The sequence below is a fragment of the Tiliqua scincoides genome, chromosome 2 (assembly GCF_035046505.1).
Source record: "Tiliqua scincoides isolate rTilSci1 chromosome 2, rTilSci1.hap2, whole genome shotgun sequence".
Lineage (NCBI taxonomy): Eukaryota > Metazoa > Chordata > Lepidosauria > Squamata > Scincidae > Tiliqua > Tiliqua scincoides.
In genome coordinates this window covers 189,085,843-189,109,556 of record NC_089822.1, presented here as the reverse complement: position 1 = coordinate 189,109,556, position 23,714 = coordinate 189,085,843, and the positions used below count along the sequence as shown (strand labels likewise).

The following is a 23,714-nucleotide window of genomic DNA, read 5'->3' as shown; positions in this document are numbered from 1 at the left end:
GGGAGGGGCAAACCAGTTGGTGCTTTGGCATCATTTTCACCTGTGCCCATCTTTCACTCGAAACTACCACTTGACTTTACCTCTTGGGGCTGGCCAATTCTCACTGTCCCTGCTCCTGAGGCTGGAAGTCACAACACCATGCACAATCCCATTCTCCCCTGTACCAGTCTCCAGTGATGCTGGAGAACCCATTAAACAAGGAATGGGGAGAGGTGAGAAGTCAAGCAGGAGCCAAAGAGGCCAGAGTGAGACATTCAAAAACTTCACTCAGGGACATGGTTCAGGTGCCTGATTCATGATCACATGTGCTGGAGAATTTAAATTACATTATTATTATTATTATTATTATTATTATTATTATTATTATTATTATTCCACATGCGCTGCCTCCGATGCATCCTCGGCATCACCTGGCAGGACAAAGTTCCTAACAACACAGTCCTGGAACGAGCTGGAATCCCTAGCATGTATTCACTGCTGAAACAGAGACGCCTGCGTTGGCTCGGTCATGTTGTGAGAATGAATGATGGCCGGATCCCAAAGGATCTCCTCTATGGAGAACTCGTGCAAGGAAAGCGCCCTACAGGTAGACCACAGCTGCGATACAAGGACATCTGCAAGAGGGATCTGAAGGCCTTAGGAGTGGACCTCAACAAGTGGGAAACCCTGGCCTCTGAGCGGCCCGCTTGGAGGCAGGCTGTGCAGCATGGCCTCTTCCAGTTTGAAGAGACACTTGGCCAACAGACTGAGGCAAAGAGGCAAAGAAGGAAGGCCCATAGCCAGGGAGACAGACCAGGGACAGACTGCACTTGCTCCCGGTGTGGAAGGGATTGTCACTCCCGAATTGGCCTTTTCAGCCACACTAGACGCTGTTCCAGAACCACCTTTCAGAGCATGATACCATAGTCTTTTGAGACTGAAGGTTGCCAACAACATGTGTGATGTGATGATGATGATGATGATGATGATGATTATATAACCCCTGCTAATTGGTTAAGAGGCACTTTTTCAAGTGGGTGCTCCTTTTTTTAGCAGGGGGAGAGTAACTGGCCCACCTCACCCCAGCAGTGTCTGTTCTAGTGGCTGTCTGCTGGTATTCATTTGCATCTTTTTAGATTGTGAGCCCTTTTGGGACAGGGAGCCATTTAGTTATTTGACTTTTATCTGTAAACCGCTTTGTGAACTTTTAGTTGAAAGCGGTATATAAATACTGTTAATAATAATAATATTAATATTATTAATAATAATTATTATTATTATTAAATGCTAGTGAGATGATGGTAAATGCCAGTGTGGTTGGGTGACTTCATCTTACCTCATTTTCATTCTTCTGCTTCTTGTGTCTCGAAACTAAAATTTTAGAAGGGAGAATAAATTAGAAGGGAAATTTAATAGGTGGCAGCCGTGAGATCGTACATGCCTTCATTTCAAAAGGAATACATTTTGTCAATAATAATTTCACAAGGAATACAAAACGAAATGCAAACATGTATTTCCCTGTGTCTTTTAAAAAAGAGATTTGAAATTAAAAATGCTATAGTTAATGATTTTTGACCCCAGGTTAATTATTCATTTTTCTATTGGTTTTTTTCCCCCATCAAGTCAGAGACAAAACATTTATCTATTTTTTTTCCTCTAACAGTGCAAATCTTCATACTGAGTAGCAAAAAATAATTAACTCTATCTTCACTCACTCAGTTTGAAATTACTTTTATACACATAGGGAGTGGTAGAAACCTGCTGTATCCAAAACTATTTGTTAAATAATTATCATTGATTTCTATACGCAAAGCATTTGGATGGGAAAAGGTCATTAATAATCTCTTTCAAAAAAAGTTTTAGAACTTGAAATGACCAAGGTACCTGTCTAATAAACAATTCAACCAATTTATCTGGGGTTTTTTCTCTTTCAAATTGAAAAGCAAAAGAGGTACATGTCAAAAAAGAATCCTTAAGAAATCTTTGCCTGGCAGAATGGGCTAATAGAAAAAAATTAGAGCGCAAAAGATTGACAGCATATCATCTTCAGTCTTTCTGAGCTCTTTCCCTGGAGACAAATGATTATGGCTGCAAAACTATGTATTTTCTTGGGAGACAGCCCTGTAGAGGACAATGGAATTCACTTCTGAATATACATGCCTAGAATTGTACTGTAAATGTATTTTTAAAATTAGATGAATTTTTTTTCTTTATGGCTCTATTTTTCAGATGCTGACTAGGAAAACTTATAGGTGAATCACATGAGATATATGTCATACCATACCATCAAATAGGTATGTCCCAACCCACTCTTGGCCTGATGCTGGTGGGTGTTCTGATCTGCCAGATAAAGCCAAAAATACTGGCACTGCACATGCCCATAATTCTGCAACTTGCTACTGATGGTGCAGGAGCCAGTTATCCCATGATGGCAGTGATAGGCTACAAAATTTCCGCTGGAACAAGCAGGTAATTGGTGGGGGCAGTTTAGGGAAGATTGAGGTGGGGAGTGGGCTGGGCCAGCAGCAGTTTGAGGGGAATGGATCAGCTGCAGCTACTCACACAGGGATCCTATCCCCCCTCCTGGCCCAAGACTCCCAGAGGTCTCTGCAGACTCATGCCAGCTAAAGAGCTGGCATAAGTCCAAGGAGATCCATTGGAGACCAGGTGGCCTATGGAAAACTAAGTGAAAAAGTTTTTCCTTTACCTCTCTTGGGTTTTATGGTCCTCCTCATTCATAGCATGCAGCGCAAGCCCTGTTAGTGATGCTGGACACTCTGGGTTGTCAGGGGATAGGATTGGGCTGCAAATTAAGTCCACCATCATCTAATCTAGTAGAGTGGGCCCTTGGTATCTAAGGGGGATCTGTTCCCAGACCTCCACCCTTGTGGATACCAATTTCTACAGATAACAAATCTGCATGGAGGGCCCCAAGGATCTCTTGGACACGACTAGAAGTGTCTTCACCAGCCAGGCAGCTTGAGGTTCCTTAAAAAGAGATGACAGCGATCTATCTGGATATTTTAAAAAATATTTTTTACCTGCCACTCCTCATAGGTTTTCAGCTGGTAGTAGTGGCCAGTATGCCTTGGCTGAACTGTAGCTGTTGTGTCAACTGCACCTGTTTGTGGAGAAAGCCTATCTTGTCCTACTGGATTTCTGTAATGGGCTGTATGTGGGGCTTCTTTTAAAAAGTATTCAGAATTCACCAGTTCAAAAAGCTTCTGCTAGGCAATTAAGCAGAACTAGTTATCAGGTTACATCACTCCACTTTTGTTCCAGCATGAAAATATCATTCATTAGAGTTCTGGCTTTTACCTAGTGTGTGGCCAATGAACTTGAAGGACTACTTCCTCATACATTGTTTTGTCCATAATCTTAGGTCTTCTCTGTGTGACAGTGCCCAGAATGTGGAACTGCCCTGATCCACCCTCCACCCTGCTTCCTCCCCTTCCTGCTTCTCACCTACCTTGCTTCACTCCATCCTCTCCCAACTTCCTCCAACCCTGTGCCTTAACCTATAAGCACAGATGGGTGCCCCAGTTCACTGATATTTGGACTTGGCCTCTTGCTGCAACCAAGCTGTACCAAATGGCTTATCACCTTTTGTGACAGCCATAAAGGGCTTTACACCACTGGAATGCTTGTTCTGGTGATGCAAGGCTCAATTAGGATTGAGCCATGTGTCATGTGAGGTGAAGTACCTCAAGACATGAGGGATGCAAACATCATCACGCTGTACAAGAACAAAGGTGACAGGGGTGACTGCAACAACTACTGTGGCATCTCTCTCCTTAGCGTTGTAGGAAAGTTGTTTGCCTGAGTTGCACTAAAGGGGCTCCAGGTACTTGCAGAGAGTGTTTATCCAGAATCACAGTGCGGATTCTGAGCCAGCAGGTCCACCACTGATATGGTATTCTCCCTTAGACAACTGCAGGAGAAATGCAGGGAACAATGACAGCCACTCTTTATAGCCTTCATAGATCTCACGAAGGCTTTCGACCTGGTCAGCAGGGACGGCCTCTTCAAGATTCTCCCCAAGATCGGATGTCCACCCAGGCTCCTCAGCATCATCAGATCCTTCCACAAGGACATGAAGGGCACTGTTGTCTTCGATGGCTCCACATCAGACCCCTTTGACATCCGAAGCGGAGTGAAGCAGGGCTGTGTTCTTGCACCAACCTTGTTTGGGATTTTCTTCACTGTCCTGCTGAAGCAGGCCTTTGGAACTGCAACAGAAGGCATCTATCTCCGGACCAGATCAGATGGAAAGCTCTTCAACCTCTCCAAACTGAGAGCAAAGTCCAAAGTCCAGCTGAAATGTCTTCGTGACTTCCTTTTTGCCGACAATGCAGCTGTCACTACCCACTCTGCCAAAGATCTCCAGCAGCTCATGGATTGTTTTAGCAAGGCCTGCCAAGATTTTGGACTGACGATCAGCCTTAAGAAAACACAGGTCATGGTTCAGGATGTGGACTCACCTCCCTGTGTTACAATCTCTGCACATGAACTAGAGGTTGTCCATGACTTTATGTACCTTGGCTCAACGATCTCCGACACTCTTTCTCTCGATACTGAGCTAAACAAACGCATCGGTAAAGCAGCTACCACGTTTTCCAGACTCACAAAGAGAGTCTGGTCCAACAAGAAGCTGACAGAACATACCAAGATCCAGGTCTACAGAGCTTGCGTCCTGAGTACACTTCTATACTGCAGCGAGTCATGGACTCTCCGCTCACAACAGGAGAGGAAAGTGAACGCTTTCCACATGCGCTGCCTCCGACGCATTCTCGGCATCACCTGGCAGGACAAAGTTCCTAACAACACAGTCCTGGAACGAGCTGGAATCCCTAGCATGTATGCACTGCTGAAACAGAGACGCCTGCGTTGGCTCAGTCATGTTGTGAGAATGGATGATGGCCGGATCCCAAAGGATCTCCTCTATGGAGAACTCGTGCAAGGAAAGTGCCCTACAGGTAGACCACAGCTGCGATACAAGGACATCTGCAAAAGGGATCTGAAGGCCTTAGGGATGGACCTCAACAAGTGGGAAACCCTGGCCTCTGAGCAGCCCGCTTGGAGGCAGGCTGTGCAGCATGGCCTTTCCCAGTTTGAAGAGACACTTTGCCAGCAGTCTGAGGCAAAGAGGCAAAGAAGGAAGGCTCATAGCCAGGGAGACAGATCAGGGACAGACTGCACTTGCTCCCAGTGTGAAAGGGATTGTCACTCTCGGATTGGCCTTTTCAGCCACACTAGACGCTGTGCCAGAACCACCTTTCAGAGCGCAATAGCATAGTCTTTCTAGACTGAAGGTTGCCAATACAATACATGTGTTTAATACAGCTATTTTCAATCACATCTGCCATGGCACATTGGTGTGCTGCAAGCAGTCCAGAGGTGTGCCACAGGAATTTGGGAGGTCATTTATTAGTAGGGCCAATGGGGGATATGAGCCCCCACTGGCAGCATGCTATGCATTATCAATTGTCAAAAACCTGATGGTGTGCCTTGACAATTTTAGTACCTTGTCAGTGTGCCATGAGATGAGAAAAACTGAAAATTGCTGGTCTAATAGATATAGTACAGCACATTTTATTTTGTACTGTATTCCAGATGGTCTTAATTTCTGTATGGTATATGACTTAAGAGGCAGTGCTGACTTCCATGTCAGCGTCTCTAGGGAATGCTGCCTGACACATTACCTGTGCTGGTCAAGAGACAATTATAAAAGCACAAGTCATGAATAAAAACATAAGATCAACAAACCTGTAATTAACCACATCTTATGCAGTTTGCCCTGTTAAGCTCTGGATGAAAATTGCAGTGTGCTTTCTGATTCCATGTGTTAATTGCATACTATAAAAGCATTAAACATCAATTGATGGTGTCTATAGCACAATGTATTATATCATCCTGATATGACGTATTCTTAGGAACAATTGTATAAAGACTTTCCTAAACTATCAAAGTCTCTCATTTGTGTTGCACTCTGATACCGATTCACCTTCTTAATTTCCATCCTTGCTTCATGAAGGAGAATGGATAGGATGGGGGGATTGCTTGGAAGATAGAAAACAAAAAAGGAGAGCAGAGTAACGGCAGAGGAAAGTCCCATTTTGGATAAAGTTCCACTTAAAAAATGCTGAACCAGAGTCAAGACAGGCCAGATTTTACAAGTTAGGGGAGTTTACATAGCCCACAAATCACCAGGTAATTTTTCATATAATATTTCAGATAATGCAGGACCACTTTACTAACTCCTTGATGCAATAAGCATACACCTTGCAGTTGATCCTCTCTACCAAACTCCCATCTCTTCAGTGAAGGTACCTGCCCTGAGACAGATGCAACTTCCCATTTGGGCATTAGCACCCTGGCTTCAAATGAAGAGTTGTTCATGCCAACCTTTGGTTTTTCCTACCAATCCCTGAAAAAGGCATAAAGGCAGTCAAGTTGCTCAGCTTATTCCAAGCCAAGAAGACTCTATAATGGACTTTGTAATTCAGGCCCAAGAGGTCACCAGCCAGCATCCACAATCCAGATAGCCTCTTGCGATCAGTATTGGCTTCTTCTCTGGCCCTTGCATACCTTAAGATGCACACCAAATCCTGACTCCCAGTCCTGTATTTTACCTGCCAGAAGTGACTAAACTGGCTAATCTAATCTAAAGCTCACCTAAAGGAGACAGTCAACGGTAGGCAACCCCCCCCATCATGTGCCAATTGGGTAGAGAGCACGCCCTCCTGCCCCAGTTACTCCTTTCACCTCACCCTTCTCCTGCCCTCGTTCCACCCTTCTTTCATCCCCAAAGGCCACACTGCTGCCTAGTGGTTGCACTTACCCCAGCTGTGACGTGTCCTCTTCCTGCCAGTGCTGGGCCTGGTGCCTGACTGGCATAGGCCCAGAGCCAGCTCTCCTTACTTGCTGGGTGCTGTAAACATGCTTTATGGCACTTTTACGGCACCCAGTACCAGCATTAGGGCTCAGTGCCAGAGCTGCCTGAGTTCAGGATTGTGCCATAAGACACTTTCCCTTGGGCACTGTTCAGACTGTGGGGGTCTCATTTCTAAAACAAAATGGCATCTATGGAACTGTGCAACTCACCCGTGGTTGTGTTGCGACTTACTTCCAGGTCCTGGTTCAAGATCTCTGAACTAGGTCAGATTTTTACCTCAATGCTATAGGAGGAGTGTGTTGCAATTGTTTCCCTGCTTCCTTCCCCTGCCATCTGCTTGTGCGAATCAAATCCTTTCTATCTAACCCCACCCCCTCTCATCTCCATCCTGGGGAGACTTTCTTGGTGGAACTGCAGCATGACCAACCATTGGGAGCTGATAGTTTTGACATCCCTTGCTTTTTTTTGTGCTCAGAAGAGCAATTTAATAACAATTCAATGGAGAATGTCTACTGGCAATTTTTCTCATCCTCACTTCGTGACGGGAAACAGCTCACTGTCTTTGGCAGTGCAATCTCCGCAGCGAACATTGGCTCAGGTGTTGGCAGCTACACACAAAGAAACAGCTTGAGTGGCAGATCCATCCATGGTGGTGGATTGAAAGAGACTTGTCAGTTTTGACACGTCCTCTCCTTGTGGGAGATTTTCTCTTTTCTTCTGGGCTACAATTGGCATAGATTATTATGCTTAATTCTTTGTGGCTCAAATATACTATGCATGCAGCGTTAGGCAGGCTCCTGTTCTTCATTCACTTTCTGTTGTACTCATTCACTTGTTGATGGTTCTTTCTCAGAGTCTTTTTGTAAATGAGCCAGTACATGTGTGGATTCTTCCCCCCTCCCCCCCAAAAATGAGCACTGGTTAACCTCAGAAAAGGGCAGTGGTTGAAGAACAGCTACCATTATGATGCAATTTCATTCTGTTTATTGGACTGCAGCAGCAAGATAGAGATTTTTATATATTGATGCTCTCAGATAGCAAATACATTTTTACTCAACCAATAATTCAGTCAGTTGTTCCCAGTCTGATTCATTCTGCTGCTTCCTCCTGAATCTTGGGTCTTCTTCTGTTCTTACTAGTGGTATTTCTCAGTGGCAGACCTTCTCAGCCCTGCGTACCAGGGCAAAGGTCTGCACTGGCACCCCCTTCAGGATGTTGCCACCCCCGCATGCAAATCTGCCCCCCCCATTTACCTGGAGTGCCACAGAGCCTCACATAATTCCAGGAAGTGTTAAACTGTGCTTTTAGAAAACTGGAAACACCGTTTCTGACGCTGCCAGGAGAAAGGGAAAGAGAGAGGTCGTACATAACATGATCAATCAGAATAGATTAGACCAGGGGTGTCCAAAGTTTTTGGCAGGAGGGTCACATCATCTCTCTGACACTGTGTCGGGGGCCGGGGAAAAAAGAATTAATTTACATTTAAAATTTGAATACGTTTACATGAATGACTATATTGAAGATGGAACTTATATGAATGAATGAAGGTCTTGCAATAGCTCAAGGCCTATAAAAGGCCTTGCACAAAGCATCACAGAGGTGAAACAGCAAGCAGTGGAGGAAGCCCTCATCCCACAGCTCATGCAAGAGGTCAAACAGTCACCCTCATGCTGAGAGCAGTTGTGTCAGACCAGTGCAGGCTCCAATAAATCTCTGGAGGGCCAGAGGCTCATTGGAAACTGGGGGCTCCCTGAGGGCCGCATTGAGAGGCCTCGAGGGCCGCATGTGGCCCCAGGGCCGGGGTTTGGGCACCCCTGGATTAGACCTACACATCTTGTGATCCATCAAGCTGCAGTCTACAAGCCGTATATTGGCCTTGCCGTGTTCTTGATAAACCTTTCCCATCCATATTTTGGCAGTCCCAAGGAAAGGAAAAAAAATATTTCACAGGCAGCCCAATCCTTTAGGGCACATAGTGGCAGAACTCCCAGTCTGCCATTGTAGTTGCCATATTTTGGCAGTCCCAAGGAAAGGAAAAAAAAAGTTTCACAGGCAGCCCAATCCTTTAGGGCACATAGTGGCAGAACTCCCAGTCTGCCATTGTAGTTGCCATTGCTGTGTTGGCTGAACATTTTATGTGCATCACTGTTGTGAGCTTTGGGGCCACTGTTACAAATGCCTAGAGGCCCTGCACATGCAGCAAAGGCTCCTGGGTGCTGCACTGGAGCAGGTAAGGTGACAGAGGGGGCAATTTGTGGACAGTTTGGGGATGATCAAGGCAGAGAACAGGGAGGAAAGGGGGAAGTTGGGGTGGGAGCAGGTGCATCTCAGTGGCAGCAGCGTGCACCAGATCCTATCCCACCTTTCCAGTCCAGACACACCCCCAAGGGTCTCCTCAGATGGACCTAAGCCAGCTAAAGACCAATTGATGTAAAATTATTTTTACTTACCTCTCCCAGGCCATCTGATCACTCCCCACATCATAGCATAAGAACATAAGAACAATCCCACTGGATCAGGCCATAGGCCTATCTAGTCCAGCTTCCTTTATCTCACAGAGGCCCACCAAATGCCCCAGGGAGCACATCAGATAACAAGAGACCTCATCCTGGTGCCCTCCCTTGCATCTGGCATTCTGACATAGCCCATTTCTAAAATCAGGAGGTTGCACATACACATCATGTCTTGTAACCCATAATGGATTTTTCCTCCAGAAACTTGTCCAATTCCCTTTTAAAGGCATCCAGGCCAGATGCCATCACCACATCCTGCGGCAAGGAGTTCCACAGACCAACCACACGCTGAATAAAGAAATATTTTCTTTGTCTGTCCTAACCCTCCCAACACTCAGCTTTCATGGATGTCCCCTGGTTCTGGTGTTATGTGAGAGGGAAAAGAGCACCTCTCTATCCACTCTGTCCATCCCCTGCATAATTTTGTATGTCTCAATCAAGTGCCCCGTCAGGCGTCTCTTTTCTAGGCTTAAGAGGCCCAAACGCCAGCCTTTCCTCATAAGGAAGGTGCTCCAGCCCAGTAATCATCTTAGTCACTCTCTTTTGCACTTTTTCCATTTCCACTATGTCCTTTTTGAGATGTGGCAACCGGAACTGGACACAATACTCCAGGTGTGACCTTACCATTGATTTGTACAACGGCATTATAATATTAGCCATTTTGTTCTCAATACCTTTGCTAATGTACTAATCCTGGTTGGTGGGCTGCTCCCCTGGCTTCTCTTTTTACCACGATTAATTCTACAGGTCTATTCCCAGATATCTGGCGCTGTTCATTTCTTCTTCCAATTTTTAAGAAAGGTGACCCCGCTTCCCCGTCAAATTATCGTCCCATAAGTCTTTTATCTTGTATAGAGAAGCTTTATGCCAAATTCCTTCTTCAAAAGCTGTCATCCTGGGCTCGTTTGAAAAACCTTCCAGGAGTCGAACAATCAGGTTTTCGCCAGGGTGTTTCTACTCTGGATCATGCCTTTGCACTTTCTTTTCTAGCCCAGAAATATTCCATACATCATAAATCAAATCTATATGTAGCCTTTATCGACCTACAAGGTGCTTTTGACTCGATAAATAGAGCCCTTTTATGGAAAAAGTTATTCAACTGGGGCATTGACCAGAGGCTTCTGTTTTTGTTACAGCAACTTCATTCCCATAATAAATGTCAAATCCGTCTTCCTTTTACCAATATTCTCTCTTCTAGTTTTCCTATCAATAAAGGAGTGAAGCAAGGTTGCATCCTTGCCCCTCTTCTTTTTAATTTATTCATTGCCGATCTTCCTGCCAGCTTAACCACCACCCCTCATTCCTTTCCTGTAATAAATAAAAAGCCAATTCCGATTCTTCTTTACGCTGATGATACAGTACTTCTTTCACTCACAAAATCTGGTCTTCGTGAGCTCATTTCCAAATTTCAAGTTTATTGTCATTCAAATGATCTAGTAATTAATGCCAACAAAACAAAAATTATGGTTTTTTCCCGTTCCTGGTCTCCTTCTAAATGGTCAATCAATTCCCAATCTTACACTCAAGTTAAATCTTTCAAATATCTAGGTTTACATTTTCACTATAATTTATCATGGACTCAACATAAAAAGTCAGTTATTTCTTCAACAACTACCCACCTTTTGGCTATAACAAATTTTTATTTTAATGCAGGAAACCAATACATCCCAGCAGCGATTCAAATTTTTAAAGCAAAAATTATTTCTCATTTATTATACGGTATCCCGATATGGATACAGGCAGTTTCTAAGGATTTGGATCATCTTGCTTCTTCCTTTTTAAGAAAAATATTAGGTATTCCTAATCTTATACGGTTGCCCACTATTCTTTTAGAACTTGGTTTACACCTTCCCTCCACTTATGCCTGGCTTTTTACTTTTAAGTTTTGGTTAAGGATTCATCTATCTCCTTCCCCTGACTCTTTAATTACAGAATTAATGAGTGACACGTATATCTTTATTTGGTTTAAAATAGTGGAAACTAAACTCCACTCCATTAATCTATCAGTAGAATTACTTGCCGATCTAAACTTATCTCAAGCTTATAAAATTATCAAAGACCACCTTTTCCTAGCTGAATTCAATACTCTAAAAAATTCTCTTAATTTGACCTGCTCCCCCCTCTCCCTAGGTCTTTTTCCTCAACTTGTTGTTGCCACTTCAAACTATTTTTTTCACCTCACTAATCCTAGACTGAAGAGAGCCTTCATGCTCGCTAGACTCAATATATTCCCCTCAGCTGTTCATTATGGCCGTTTCATGCGAGTTCCTCGCGAGAAACGATTATGTTTATTCTGTGGGGAGACCCCGGATACTCTTTTACATATTTTGCTTTTTTGTCCCTCTCATGACTCCCATCGTAGGATTTATTTAGAATCCTGGATTTCTAATTTCCCCCCTCAGGTATCTCCCCTTCCCCAGTTGTTGGAAGACTCTATTGCTCCCTTGACGTATTCAGTGGCTAGTTTCCTGGCCTATATATTACAAAAAACGCCGGACTTTAGTTCTATAAAATCTTCTTTATAATTTTTGTAGTCACCTTTCCCCATCTAATATCCCTAATTTTAGTATGTCTTCAGTGGCATGCATTTAATAATCTAATATTCCCAACACCAGTATGTCCCCAGAGGTTTCTTACACCTGTTTTATTGAAAGGATAAGGTTGTCCCTTCTGGCTCCTTTTCTTTCTAGACCCTATTTCTTTTTCCGCTATTTAGTTTTCCTGAACTAGTCTAGTGGATAACGGTTGTATTGCTCCACTTTGTTGTTAGTTGTCTGCTGTAATATTTATAATGCCAATAAAGGTTAACTAACTAACTAACCTTTGCTAATGATCCCAAGCATAGAATTGGCCTTCTTCACTGCCGCCGCACATTGGGTTGACACTTTCATCGACCTGTCCACCACCATCCCAAGATCTCTCTCCTGATCTGTCACAGACGGCTCAGAACCCATTAGCCTATATGTGAAGTTTTGATTTTTTGCCCCACTGTGCATGACTTTACACTTACATTGAAACACATCTGCCATTTTGCTGCCCATTCTGCCAGTCTGGAGAGATCCTTCTGGAGCTCCTCACAATCACGTCTGGTCTTCACCACTGGGAAAAGTTTGGTGTCATCTGCAAACTTTGCAACCTCACTGCTCACCCGTCTCCAGGTCATTTATGAAGAGATTGAAAAGCACCGGTCCCAGGACAGATCCTTGGGGTACACCGCTTTTCACCTCTCTCCATTGTGAAAATTGCCCATTGACACCCACTCTCTGTTTCCTGGTCTTCAACCAGGTCTCAATCCAGGAGAGGACCTGCGCTCTAATTCCCTGTGGAGTTTTCTCAGTAGCCTTTGGTGAGGGATCGTGTCGAACGCCTTCTGAAAGTCCAGATATATAATGTCTACTGGTTCTCCTGCATCCACATGCTTGTTGACCTTTTCAAAGAATTCTAAAAGGTTTGAGAGGCAAGACTTACCCTTACAGAAGCCATGCTGATTCTCCCTCAGCAAGGCTTGTTCATCTATGTGTTTTGAGATTCTATCTTTGATGAGGCATTCCACCATCTTACCCAGTATAGATGTTAGGCTGACCGGCCTATAGTTTCCCGGGTCCCCCCTCTTTCCCTTTTTAAAGATTGGTATGACATTTGCTATCCTCCAATCCTCTGGCACCGTGGCCATTTTGAGGGACAAGTTGCATATTTTAGTCAAGAGATCAGCAACTTCATTCCTCAATTCCTTAATAACTCTTGGGTGGATGCCATCAGGGCCCAGTGACTTATTGATCTTTAATTTATCAATGAGGTCTGAAACATCTTTCAACCTCTATCTGACTTAATTCCTTGGTCAGGAGGGGCCACTTGGGCAGCAGTATCTGCCCGAGGTCTTCTGCCGTGAAGACAGATGCAGAGAACTCATGCAGCACAGTCTCTGTCATTGGCACTGTAGACTTTGGACTGGTTGGGTATAAGATTGGGTCCCAAGCTCCTTGTATAACAACATGCATGGTGATCTGATGTGTTTAACTTACTGGGTCATAAATACTCTGGCCTGTGATAGACTGTGAAGCAAATTAATGCAGTGTCTAAAATTAACAGTGAGTTGAGATATATATTTTTTTAATTTGATTTAAATTGTCCTCTATTCCATGAATTCAGAGTGGGGTGTATAGCACTGTTTATAAATGTTAATAGTTTACTACACATTTATGTCTAGGTCACGATAGTTAAAATATTAAGTGTTAACTTGCATATTTAAAACTCCCATTATAGGTCACAAAAACTTGCATACTTCCTCATTTCAGGATGGACTTTTCCTAGGAAGGCAATTCCCACGAACAGTTGCGAATCATGTACAAGCATGTGTGAATCAGTCCTTAAAGAAGAGGGTTGCTAAAGCTAAAAGATACTGAATACTGCAAATGAAAGAAACAAGCCACTCCTTCTTGAAAGGGAGGTCTGACTAGATGCTTGATCCTTTTTATTTAGCATGTTTATATGGTGCTTTTTTTTTTTTTTTTTTTGCTATAGATTATATTGGAACAACATGTATATTAGGATTCTTCTTATTATTATAAAACTATTTTACACACACACACACACACACACACATCTTAGAACAGCATGCACAAGCAATGGAAAATACATTGGTTTGTCATAACTAGATCTCATTGAAGCCAAATGTTTCAGCCAACAAGAAATATTTATTGAATACTAATGGTGTGTACAGTGATCTTGCAAATTACACAGCAGCAAACTCTCCTAATGTACTAGATTTTTATGCATAGGAAGGGTTTTTAAAAAAAAAAAAAATTGGTAGATTCAAACATGTGATTTCTGCTCCCATATTTCAAAATAGTAGAGCCCACAAAAACAATACTATTTGACTGTACTGGTTTCCTGGAAGTACTGCTTAAGAGTGCTCCTGAGGCCTCAGAAGACTTTCAGAATGGTCCCAAATACCGCACGGGGGCATAGAATGACTCCGGAGGGCAGGCAGAGGTGATGCGTTGGGCTGCTTGGATCTGTGCCAGCAACTTAGATCTGAGTTGCCCCATTGAGGTGGCTGCCACATGACATGCGGTAAGGGGAAATAAATACCCTTACTCCAAATTGTGCAGGGTCTGCCTTCTACTATGTGCTGGATACAGTGCAAGCCAGCTGGATACAGCACAGGATAGGACTGGGCTGCCCTCATTTAAACGAATGAATTTTTAAAAGGCACACAAAGGCGCCCAAAGGCAGTGAGCCATTTATATTCTTGAGAAGTATTGTGAAACTACTGTTACTCTTGTTTTTTCCTCTGACATATCCCAGGAGTGCCAATACCCTAGCTACTCACTGTCTCTTCTCTAATGCAACTTCAGATCTGACTCATGCCCCCTAATAGATCTCTCGGCTGATATTGTGAGGTGCTATTTAGAACTCACTCCTAAAAAGCAAGTCCCTAAGGATAAATATCATTAAAACTGGGGCTCATAGGAAATATCAGTGTCACACGCACACTTTGCCTTCCAAGTTTTTTATGTTTCCAAAGGGTCAGTTTCCTCAAGAAAACAATTCAGTTTGTTATTCTCACACACTGCTTTGAAAAGCCTCTGAGGATTCTCCTACCATCTCCTTGCAGAGTGATGTTCTCTGCTAGATTTATTTTCAATATATGAACTCAGAGCTGAATGAGGAAAGTATATTTACAGTGCCAACAGGCTCAAGAAGGGATATCACCAGTCATGTGGAATCATTTTCATGAGCTGATCTGTCTTGCTCATAAACATTTTACAACTCATTTTGTGTGACTTGTTCAATAATTAGATGTCTGGGTACTCAACTGTGGTAGCCTAATGCAATACTTAAGATGGTTGCTTAGGAACGATAAATCCATTGATACAAGGCCCAATCCTATCCAACTGTCCAGTGCTGATGCAGCTGTGCCAACAAGGCCTGTGCTTCAACCTGCAGTGGGGGGGGGGGGGAGGCAGTCATGGAGGCCTCCTCAAGAGAAGGAAACATTTGTTCCCTTATCTCAGGGCTTCATTGAGGTGCTGAAAAGTTGCATAGGATGGGTCCCTCAGTTTCTTTAACTATTGAAAACTTTTGTAGTGCACCTCAAATTCTATTAGAGCTGTATCCTAAGAAAAGGGCCACCATTTGTATTGTATGTAGTATTCTGTATGTAGCATTGAAAAAGCTATATCTTGTTATTTCTATATGGTAGGCAGCTCCCAGTTCTTTGCCCCCCCCCATCTGCCCCATTGTATGGCACCACGCAAATGCAAAATGATGGTCCTACAAACTGAATTTTAGATTGAAGAGTTAGCTGTTAAATGTTAGTGTTCCCATGCTGCCCAGACATCTATTCCATGACTTTTGTAGCACATTTTGTGTTCCCCTACTGATGTGTCAGGTGCCACTATTGGGCAATGCTAGTTATGCTACTGGTGTGTCGCACAGACACTGGGACCTTTAGATCTATACATTAGGGCAATGGTTCCCTAACTGTGAGACGTGGCTCCCGGGAGCCTCAGAAACCAGCCAGGGGAACTGTGGAAGGCTTGCAAAAAACCTGCTGCCCTATACAATGTATAGGATTGTAGCTCTAATGGGGAGCTGTGGCCAATGGCCCAGTAGATCAAGAGAGCCGCCAGTTGAAAAAGTATGGGAACCACTGCATTAGGACATCTTTGCAGAGCTGAAGTCCCATTCTTAGTGGCATATTGAAACAAGAAGAAATAAATTGTGTGACTTCATCAGAACAAAAGAAGGGTTCCCTGGATCAGGCCAAAGGCCCATCTGGTTCAACTTTCTGTACCTCACAGAAGCCCACCAGATTCTTCTGTGGGCACAAAAGACAGCAAGATATCTGCATTCTGTTGCCACTGCCTTGCACCTGGCATTCTGAGGTAGCTTACTTCTAAAACCAAGAGGTTGCACATGTACTCATCATAACCCATGATGGCCTTTTCTTCTAGAAATCTGTCCAGTCCCCTTTTAAAGGCATCTAGACCAGACACCACTACCACATCCTGAGGCATGGAGTTTCACAGACTAATCACATGCTGGTGGAGGAACACCACCATCATTAAATCGAAAGAACATGTGAGCCAAGACCCCAAGTCATCCTTTAGTGCCCTCTAGTGCAATTTCTACCCTCCTTTCTTTTGGAAAGAAAGAAATTGCAGGATCAAGGTCTCTGTGCAATCGAGTGTTGGTTTAGTGGTGCATCTCACTGCTTGGTACATTCTTTGAAGTGCACGATGGAAAAAACGAGTGCTCTCCATTGCCATACAAGAGCCATTGCCAACAATGAATGTAGTGAGGAACAATTACTCAATCCAGAGATTGTTGGTGGACCAGAAAAGCAGTGGTGTATCTAAGTTATGGCACATAGGGCACAAGCTCTGGGTGCCACTTGAAAAGGGGCACCACTGAGCCACCTCTTCCTAGCTGACTCTCAGATTCTGCCAAGCTGCTGAAAACCTCCAAGTACAGTACTGTGCTGTGCCTGAGGGCCTGCAGTGGCTCAGTAGAAGCAGAAAGTCAGCTGGGAAGCTGCTGGATAAGGAATGGGGGGGGTGGCACCACATTGAGATGCCTTCCTCCAAACCCAGAAGTGTTATCACTGTGTCACTTGATGTCATAATGTCGCATAGTGTCACAACATCACTGCTTCAGGTGGCACTGCCCCTGGCTATGCCGCCTCAAAAGAGGATGTCAGTGTCCATGTGGGCAACAAGGAAGGAACTTGTGCTTTGCCCCCAACCGTACAAAGAAGTTGTCGATGAACTGGTCCTGTTGACATAGCCATCATCATCAAAGGTAAAAGTAAAGTGTTTTCTAAACAGCCAGACATACATAATCAAGAACAAATAGACTTGTTTTACTACAGCATAAATCAGAAGGAGGCACCACAGTCTACCAAGGTCCATAAACTAGAAATTAAAACAAGCAGTAATTGTCAAAAACAGTTGATTATATAACATATCTAATTATCTCTCACTGATTATATGACATGTTTAATTATTGCCAATAAATCAACCTAGCTGGGAATTCTGTGTGCCATAACATCAATTTGTTTAACTTTTACAAAGAGCCATAACTTTCAGAAGTGATTTGCTATTTTGTCATTCACAACTGGCCTGCTGGCCTTGCTCTTTGTTCCCCTTTTATTCAGGCCTCATCCCTATACTGGACGCTAAAGGAGTTACTACACAAAGCCGATAGTGTCTTTCACCTTGTTTTAAAATGCAAAGGCTGGTTCACTCTGCCCTTTTCAGGTTCAGAATGTAGTCAAGGAGAGCCAGATCACAACATATGGTCAAAGGAGTTAGATTTATTGATATACAGAAGCAAGAGAAAGCTTACATACAGAGGAATAGACAAAAGACAGCAAATATCTTAAAAATTGGGCAAACAAAAGCTTTCAATGTCCTTCTAGTGTCCTGAGGATTCCTCACATCAGCAGATGAACTGCAATGGAGCATGATTTCGGGTCTGCCTGCACAGTTCCCCAACCATGGGTGAAATCCAGAGGGCATTGATATTCCTGAGCCTGATGTACTCTCAGGGAAGCTTTAAGAATGTACTAGAAGTTTACTAAGTTTTTTAAAAAGCATAAACTGTCTTTCTCACAAAGATGGGTCCCCCACCCTGGGCCTTGCCATATCTAAACTATGCAGTGAGATCATTTATGCTAGATACTGCTTCTACCAAAGCAATAGAATACATCAGCCGTGGACCTGACCCTCTCACACCTTGCTAGTTTGAGCAGGCAGAGAATCAAAGGGATCTTCTGGTATCAACCACTACAGAAGTCTTACAATATTATTATACAGCCAGGTGAGATTTTGTTTGTTGTGTTAATGGATTTACAGGTTGAGTCTTGGTATCCCTGAGGATTCCATTCCCAGAACCCAAGTGGGATGCCAATCACGTTAAAGGAAATCCATTTAAAAACACTGACCCTTTGCTCATCAATTTAAAAACAGCCTTGCTGACCTTTGTAATGCAAGACAGAGGCATAAGGTAGACAATCAGTCAGTCAGTCTCTCCCAGGCACTTAGAAAGGCTTATCTCTGAGAGAGCAGCCCCTCCCTTCACCAGGAGCCCAGTGCAAAGAGGAAGTGATAATCAGTTCCACTTTGCATTCTTTAAGGTGCTCAGGGAGAAGGGAGGGGTCACTTGCCTCAGACTGAAGCTGTTCTAAGCACCTGGAGAGCAAATGATTGATTTATTGTCTGCTGGATGCCCTCTCCCACATTAATGAGGCTATTTAACAATAAATACAATTAACAATTAAAATTCCTTTAATTTAAAGAGCCCTTCTCATCTCATTGAGATAAAACCACAGGTGATAATTAGGTTATACCTGTAGTTTACATTTGTTTCCTGTCCAAATATTTGCCTATTAGTAATTCACCAAAATAAGTGGAAATGCGGTTTTCTTATGCTGTTATGCTTTTGAAACGAAGTACTTGAATGCTCTAATCCAGACAATACCTGCTACACGATACACGCCTGTAACACTGGAAGATGCTGTCTCAGTGTGGAAGATTAGATTGACCAAACTTCAAGACTGCTCAGTTTTGACAGCTCTATACAGTACTTTAATCTTCTAGGTTCAGAACTGACAGCATAAAACAGATGAGTTTTCTTTCTCAATGCTACTGAATGGAAAACCCATGAGGGAAGAAATCAGACGCTAAGAATATGCCTTGCTTTTAGTTTAATAGTTGTAGGAAACGTCCGTCCACTGAGGGCAATGGCTCTTCCACGCAAACACAGCAAAACAGTGGAGCTACATTAGGAGTAACAGAGATGTACCATGTCAGTTGTGTCAGTAGGTTAAGCAATATGTTTAGAATACTCTCCCCTCTGGAAAAAAAAATGGACTCCACCTTCCCATCACCGAAAACCAATTTGACATGAGAGAAAATTCTCTTCCCAACTATGTATTTCAGAGACAGAAAGTGATAGTCCAGAACCCAGTGTGCACCAAATACTACATGATTCCCATTGATTGGCTGAAAGCCAAGCAACTCATTAGGTTTAATGTTTGGACGCCAACAAGACTTCAACCCCCTAATCAAATTCACCAAGCACATTTCATAACCTGCACTGGAGAGTTGTATGCCATCCCTCTAAATGGGGTGATCATCTTCCACAAATCCAGGCTGACTAATCACCAGCCACTGCCCCCAGCCCATAATTTTAGCAATCTTCTGATTCACCTTCTGTCAGGCTCTATCAAGGACAAAAACATTCCTGGCTCCTATCATACCCTATAGGGAAGCATCTTCACCCACACTGCAGTGAGCATGCACAAATATTGCCCAGATCTTTCACTATCCTACTGATGAGCATGAACCCCATGATCTGAAACAAGTTGTTCTTCCCCATGATGAACCCCATGATCTGAACAGCATGTCCAGCAGTTGTTCCAAATGTGACAACTACAGGACTTAGGCTTGAAGGTTCCCCAATGCATGACTCTGGTGTCCCACCAGGGTAGTTTTGCCCATCCATACAGACCTAGGTTTACTCCCCTTGCACCCACAGCTATCTTCCAGTAAACCCAGTGAACCAATCAGTGGCATCAGAGCCAAACTCTAAAAGGAGAAACAAACGAACTGTTGAAATGATTCAAAATGAACTGCCATGCACCCTTTAAACCAGACTTTCCATCTTATGCCAAACCTCCAACCTCATATAACTATGAAAGACCCTGGAATGCTTCCTACCAATGACCTGGATGCCCTCACTGGGACAGACCATCACTGTAGATTCAGTGGCCTGCCCTGAAACAGATTGAGTGAACCACCACCACCACCACCCTGAGGAAGATCAATGTGGCAACCACCCTATGAAAAAAATGGATAAGCTAAAATTGCATAAGTGGCAGACCACTTCCGTTCACAACTAAAGGGTCTTTCCCAACTGGCAGGTATTGCAAATAATGAAGCCACTGGACAAAACTATTTGCAATACCACCAAAATACCCCCATCTCTTTGATTAGCTTTAGAGATATTGAACCTAACATAGACGTTATCTGGCTTCCATTGCACATCTAAAAGACAAACAGCATGACATGAAGCCATCCCACTTGGAACTGCTGCAACCTGCCTGCCTGCTTGAATAGAAGCCTAGTCTCCCTGTCCCTTTTCTATAGCTCACCCAATGCACATCCTACCTGCCTGGGGGAAGGATATGGTGCTGTATCCCCACTCCCTGCAACCATCATTCCCTTTAGGCAAGGTCACAGTGAAAGGGACCCTTTCTCTGCATGCAGCATATTAGCTGTAAGAAGGTGGGAGGAGTGGAGGAAGCCCTTATCTCCAGTTAACATATGTAGACACCTTTGTCGATAAAGGATGATTCATTCCACATCTTTGTCCTACAAGCAGATCAGGAAGGACAGAATGGTTGAATTTATAAAGAAATATCAAGACAAAAATGCTGAAAGAACTACTCTAGAGACTTGTAAGGCACAACAAGCATGATTTCCTATTTCTCCAATATTTACACAACTTTTTTAACAATTTACAAATGTCAGTAATTAGATCTGTTGATTCAGAGCAGGGGTGGCCAACCGTTCAACTTTAGGGCTTCTGGACCTTTAGCAATTGTGTAGAGGAGGTAATTTCAGCAGGTGCAGCTAGTCATGACATTGTGTAGTCCTTCTCTACACAACTGTTAAGGGCTAGAAGCCCTAAAGTTGAAAGGTTGGCTACTCCAATTTAACTAATAGTGTATGGGAAGTGTAACTAGGGACCCGATCCTATACATCCTCAGCACCAGTGCTGGCACTGAGTGTTGCAAGTGTGCCATAAGGGAACCTGGAGAGGAGTGGCCTCCACCACTGGGAAAATGCCAGTCAACATTGAGCCTCAGTACCATGTGGAGGGCTGGCTGGCACTCCAGCAGCACTGGCCAGCAATAAGTAATTCTGGGGCAGGGGGGAAGCAGGGAGTGGGTGGAATGTGGGGGGAAGCAACTGGCCCAGGAGGGGGTAGGACCAGTGAAACCCTGTTCCGCGTATCCTATCTTCTGTGCCTGGCTCCAAAGTCTGACACATCCTCTTGTCTGCGCTAGGAAAATAGCTGGTGCAGACTTGAGAAGTGGGCTTGGAGCATCTGAAGAAACCCCTTCTTACCTTCCTAGCCAAAAATGCTGTCTTTGGTTGTGGTATCTCTTTTCTCAGTGCTCTGGTTCCACCAAAGGAGGAGCATCCAGGCAGCCACTGGACAGAAGACAGAATGTTATCCTATCCTCTCTCTTCTTCCCTGTGGCACATGGGTCTCCTCAGAGGACTCTGTGCTATTTTATGCAGTTTTTCAAGTAGCTTTCTTAATTCCTTTCATAGAAAGAGGGTGTCACACTGCAAACGAAGCCAAACTACACAAGTTACGTTACATGTGTTTTAAGCTACTGCCCTGAGGACTGGGCTGCTTCCCCCCCCCACCCCGAGAAAATGGTTAGTGATATGCAATCTGGGTTGGAACCATGGAGCATTGGAAGGGCTCTGAAATTAATCCTTTTTCCTCACAATATTTTTTCTCTACCACAATTGTCTTTACAGCAGCTATTTGCTCCTGAAACTACTGTTAGTAGTAAATAACTCCAGGAGAAAATAACAGCTTGTGGGTGGATGACATGAGGAGGAAGAGAGATAACTTCCCAAGCACTGCAGTCCAGGGACAGGGACTGTGTGGTTGCATTTTCTCGAGAAGAGATTTCCAAACATTTTAAAGGCCTGATTAGGGAGCAAAGGGAACCAAGCTTGGCTAACCTTCCTTGTGGCAGGTTTCAACAGTGTGAAGGGGAGGATGGCCTCTTAGAGTGGGTCAAAATTGACAGCAGATGGTCTTATAAATAGCAGCAGTTGTACCATAGCCAGGGCTGGATGGCTCCTAGAGTTATTTAGGCAGGAAAGGTTAATAATGAGATGGTGAATTATGTTGGAGTGTCCGTGTCAATCACTCAACTTGCCAACTCTTGCCATTGTTTAACATCAGATAGCACATGGTAGTGAGTGTTTGGGAGGCCTGGGGAGACATTATGTGGCATGATAGCCAAGCTGGTCCCCTCTGGGTATCGAGTTAAGCAGGGCCTCTGAGAGGAATTTTATCAGAGTGTACAAATTTTCGTTTGGGCCCCTTCCCAAAGGGGGAGGGAATGAAATAGAATGGGGGCAGAATGATGTGTGCAGAATGGGCAGGGGGAATGTGGCAACAGCTAGAAGAGTCTTTGGAGACCAGGCCTACTAGTCTTCCCAATGCAGAGGTCAGGTCTGCCTGCCTGCCCAGCGTTGGCAGCTAGATACAATAATACGGACAACCAAACACACTCCTAAGTCTCTCTAAAATACTTCAAATGTAGAAAATCATTGCAGGAGATTAGAATCATTGTGTTAGGTTCACACTAGAATGGAAAGTGTCATGTGTACACCAAAACTGACTTCTGTAGCAGCTGTGTTGCTGAGCTCCTCTACTTCATGGTAAGCAGATCTGTTGCAAGGCAAATCAGCAACTCAGATAAGCAACTCAGAACGACTCGGTACACAGGGATGAAGGTTCATAGGCTTTTATTGAATTCTATACAATTGGTCCATGGGACTCATGTCCAAAGCATGGACCTCGTCTGAATGCTGGTCCTTAACCTTTATACCACACAGTCCTTTGTCTGAAAATCTAGACTTCTCATTTGCTGAAAGTTTGACAACATAAATGGGGCTAACTCTTGATAGGATATAGATAAAATACCATTTACATACAAGATGGAAAATAGGTGGGCAGCAAGTGAGCAAAACCATTGATTGGCTCTTATTTACATACAGGTGGGGTTTGATCTTAAAACTTTGCCAAAATTACACAATTTCCAAAAGTTTGCAGAACCAGTAGGGTTCACTGCAACATTATTCCATCCAGCATTGACCCCACTCACATTTATCAATCTAACTAGGGACTTCTTTGAGAAAATAGGTTTTCGTACTATCTTCATTAAAGAGAACACATAAACACGGGTGTGAAGACCTTAATTTGGCAGAACTTCTAATCTATTTATTGACATATATTCCTTTCAAACTCTTCCTAATTAGGATGGCCTTACTTGTGCCACTCATCTTATCTCTTCTGCATCTCTTCTCCTGGTTTCAGTAAATCTCTGTGGGCCTTCTGCAAATCTTTGCGAACCAAAGCCTTTTAAACTTCCTTTTTAACAGTTTTATTCTATGTCTTAATTCTATATCACTATTATGACTAGTTACCTTGAGTACATTGGTATTGAGGGCTCTATAGTGGTGTATATAAGTGACCTCTTCTCTTTAGTGGCTGGCTAAGGC

The 23,714-nt window shown here is 43.6% G+C and overlaps 1 protein-coding gene across 1 annotated transcript in view; it reads right to left on the bottom strand.

Annotated features, from left to right (window-relative positions):
* Window positions 1–12,163: 12,163 nt before the first annotated feature.
* The window catches only part of SMAD5 (SMAD family member 5), a 337,601-nt gene continuing 326,050 nt past the window's right edge, over window positions 12,164–23,714 (bottom strand). The window contains exon 9 of the transcript XR_010793735.1: window positions 12,164–12,208. The gene's annotated coding sequence lies outside the window, so the exon portion shown is untranslated. The remainder of the gene's footprint in view (window positions 12,209–23,714) is intronic.